The sequence below is a fragment of the Geospiza fortis genome, unplaced genomic scaffold (assembly GCF_000277835.1).
Source record: "Geospiza fortis unplaced genomic scaffold, GeoFor_1.0 scaffold333, whole genome shotgun sequence".
In the NCBI taxonomy this organism is placed as follows: domain Eukaryota; kingdom Metazoa; phylum Chordata; class Aves; order Passeriformes; family Thraupidae; genus Geospiza; species Geospiza fortis.
In genome coordinates, this window is record NW_005054347.1 from 2,966,264 (window position 1) to 2,970,553 (window position 4,290).

Here is a 4,290-nt window from a genome sequence, read left to right on the forward strand (position 1 = left end):
CGGCCGGGAGCTCGCACCGCCCCGGCCAGCGCCGAGGGGACAGCGCGACCCCCGAAAAAGAGAGAGGGGGGAAAAAAAGGGGAGGGGGGGAGAGGGGATTCAGTTGGGAACTATTCACCGCTAAGACTCCTGTCAGCATTGACATAAATTTCCACTGGTGTTGGCATTTAGGCATTTGCCATTTCCATATGTATAGGGCTGCCTGTACTAATTATGCTAATCACCCCCTCTGTTGGCTGCTGTGAAAAATGGCCACATTAGGCACTCCACTGCTTGCTAATGTCACTTAATGTGTGGTTGAAACATACATTCATCCCCCTCTGAATGGTGAAATTTTTCCACATTGCTGGCTTCATTCAGGCAAGAAATGAATTTTTTGAACTCAGACCACTTTTCCAGGCCCGAGGGAGAGGCAGATAATAAAACCCTCTTCTTGGGCCCTGGCGCTGCCCCCTCCCAGCCGCCAAATAACATTTAAAACACACAAAAAAAGAGCCCGTTCCCTAAGTCCGTAGATATGTCCAAGTTAAAAAAACATATATATAAAAAAAGAAAAAACAAACTTTCTAGGAAATAAAAAAAATATAAGTTGAAAAGGAAAGCAAAATGGACAGGGGCAGATAAGCCGCAGCCATCTGTAAAGTCTTCCAGTCTCTTTGGGTTAATTAGCAAAATTTTCCAGCCCAAAAAAGCTGACCAAGCTGTCAAGGAAGGGAAAAGGAAGAGCAAGAGGTTTTGTGCTCACCTCCCAAAGATAAATAAATAAAGGTGAACTGCCTGGACCCCATCTTCTGGTGGGTGGGGGGCTACTGGGTGAGCCTCCTTCCCTGCCCCCCTTCTCGAGAAGAAAGGTTCTTTCAGAGCCAGAGGGGAGTTTGGAGCAGAGGGGAGAGCCAGGCAGGCAGGTTTTTGGGATAACAGGGATCTCAGCACTTCATGGCAGCAACACCCCAGCTGCTCCTCACTCCTCCAAGCCCCCGTGGATGGGAACACTGTCCCCACAGATACCCAGACCCTGCAAACAGAGAGGACAGCAGGGTGCCAAAGGAAAAATCCCACCAGGCCAGGCAAGACAGTCCTCAGGCACCCTGGGCTGTCCCTGTCCTTCCTGCAGAGCAATACCTGTGTCACCACACCCCAAGAGAAATGGGGACCCTCTTCCCCAGGACACCCATCTGGGGACAGAGCAGGGACATGGCAGTCCAGGAGCCACCCTACAGGAGTGAAGCCAGCTCTGGGCACATCCCAGCAGGCATCTTGCTGCCCCAGACACGGGGACAAACTGCCATCAGAGCCCCCCAACCTGTCAGCACCAGCCACACAGAGCCCCCCAGATTCACCCGCTCCTTTCTCAGCCCCTGCACAAACATCCCACCCCACAAACCCACCCACCCAGCGAGGAGACCACCCACCTCTCCGTGTGCCCACCCAGGAACGGCTGTGGCATCCCTGCAGCCCCCAGTGCTGCTGCCCCACACCCCTCCACGGGACCCACCCAGCACAGTGGGGACAGGAGCTGGGAAGAGAGGCCACACAGACAGTGCTGAGGGCGTTCAATCCCATCCTTGGCTTCCTCTTGGGGCTTTCCCATTCCCTGTGCCCCTCTCTGCAAACAGAGCCAGCCAGCACCTCCTCTCCGAGCTGGCCGGCCGCGGGGGGAGCTCCAGGCTGCATCCCAGCCCTGTCCTGGGTGCCGAGGAACTGATGCCCTGTGCCAAGAACTGCTGCAGAGGTCAAGGAAGGACAGAAACCACTGCCAAGAGGGCTGGGGGTGTCTCAGCTTTGTGCCCCAAGATGAGAACAAGAGAGCAAATCCCCCTCACCCCCATAAGATGCGTCCTATTTCATCCCAGCAGCACATTCGGGGTGTCCGTGACCCCTCCAGGAAAGGGACAGGGTCTTCTCCAGGGAGACTCAGCAGCTCTTTGAGAGCGCGACGGCTGCGCGGGGCGCTGGGCTGTTCCGGTTAGGAATTAACCCGGCCTTCCTTTGAACCAGCCCTCAGCGCTATAAATCACGCAGACCCATTCACCACCCAGGGCTCTGCCTGCCCAGAGCTCGCCTCCCCTTGGCCCTAAAGACGCCCTGGGAGAGCCAGGAACAGCTGCCAGGTGTCCAGAGGTAACTCAACACTCGCCGCTAGCCGGGATTGCAAAGCCTCCGAGTGGCTAATTGCTTCGGAGGAGCCTAATTGAACATTTCCACAGGCGAGTCCAATTTATGGGGTGGCACAGCCTCCTTCCATCTCCCAAACAGGGATACAGGTCAGGCATAAGCCCAGAACACCACAAGAACCCCTCAGCCAGCCCCCTGGTCTAAGGACATTCCCAGAATTGGAACAGAGGACTTTCTGCTTTCCCACAAGTGGCCGGGGTCACAGCTGAGGCTCAGGAGGACATACCATCAGCATGGCCCAAGTGCTGACCCCAGTCACGGGGCCAAAGCAGGGCTGCCCACCCTATTCCCCTGTTTGGGGAGGAGGGGGATGGCACATCAGCATCATGCTCCCATGGGAAGCAGCTCCCTTCTCTCCCCTGCTCAGCAGGATCCCAGCTCCCAGAGAGCTGAGCTCAGCCTGCAGTGGGGACTGCCTGGCACAGGGTCACACTCTGCTCCTGCAGCACTGGGACCTCACCTGAGTGGGGTGGCTTGTAGGTTGGAGCATCACCACCCGCATCCCTCAGCCTGGCTAGGCAGACACAGGTGGTTGGGTGCAGTCACCAGAGGCTTCCTGGAACCTTAAGCCACCCTGCCCCTGAGCTGGGACCCACTGGGCCGGGATGATGGGCCTGGGATTCCCTGCACACATACCCTGCCCCTTAGACACCCTACAGCACTGCCTCGGGGCTGGGATGAACCACAGTCCCACAAACATCTCCTCACAGACCCAGAGGAGGCAGGAGCTCAGGTGCCCAGCACCCTGGGGATCCCAAACACTTGGGATCAAGCTGATGGGATACCAACTTTGCCAGCCAAGGAGCAAGAACTGCATTGCTTCAGCCTGCCACAGCGGCACCAGGCTGACTGCAGAGGACACAGACTCCAACTCTGCCACACATGGGGGAACGTGAGAAAGTAGTGGCTGAGAAAAATCCCAAAGCAGCTTCAACTCTGGATGCAACCACAGAGTCTGGGCAATTGTGTTCCACTCTCCAGGGGCATCCCAGGCCCTCCTGTCCCCTGATAATGCCCATCCCCACAGCAGCAGCATGGGGTGCAGTGATCAGGGCTGGCCATATGCGGGGGATGCTTTGATCTCACCAGAAAACGCAGAAGCTGAGGCTGGCGGTGAGGCAGGGACCTACAGATGGTTATGGGGAAGGGAGGCAGCCCCACAGCTGATAGACGAGACTGAGAGTGTCACCACAAACCTTCCTTCCACATCCTGACCCACGCATGCCACCCCATGGGACTAAAGCCATCTCAGACACATCGTCCTTGGTGGTCGCAGGTTGTGCCAATGCCTGAGGACGCTGGGGCTGTGCCACCCAGGAGCGAGGCACGGAGGGGTCTGCCCCAAGTGCACACTCCCGGGGGAGGAGCCCTCCCAGGAAGGACAAGGGGCTCTGAGCAGCGCCCCTGGCACCCACACCGTCCTCAGGCAGGCACCACAGACCCAGAGCGGGGGCTGCGCACAGACCCAGCGCACCCACTGCCCAGGAAGGGGCAGGACTCCCACGTCAGCGGTGTTTCACCACAGAGTAAAAAAAAAAAAAAAAAATTAAATCCAACTCCTGACACCGAAGAAGAAGAGAAGCCCTGAGAAAGTGAAGGTTCCTGAGAGAGGCCCCCGGCACCCACATTACAGCCAGACCACAGCGTGGGGGAAATCCCCCAAGAGCAGCCGCAGTCGCTGTTGCTGCGGCCGGGCGAGCAGGGAGGCTCAGTGGGGCTCAGGAAAAGCCGGGTTTCTGGGCGCTTCCAGCCGTCCCCAGGCTTGGCCCCTTCCCCATCCCGCTCTCCACCCTGATGTGCCGCAAGTCCCATTCCCCTTAACAGGAACAACCACAGCCGCCTTCCTGGCCACGGTTCCACAAAACGCTGACTCCTTGCTACCCCAAAAGCACAATAAAAATTCAATGGAGCCGGAGCCACGACCCAGAGTGAGGGAACCACGGAGGGAGCACGTCCCTGCTTCAGCAGCCACAGCTCAGGCACTGGCTGGACCGGGACGTATCACTGGATTTCTCTGCTACGTGTTGCAGTGGAAGGGGGTGATGGAGACGAGATCTGGGGAGAGGGGACAAACATCCCTGGGGAGTGGGGAGCAGGGGGGAGAGCCGGGCATTC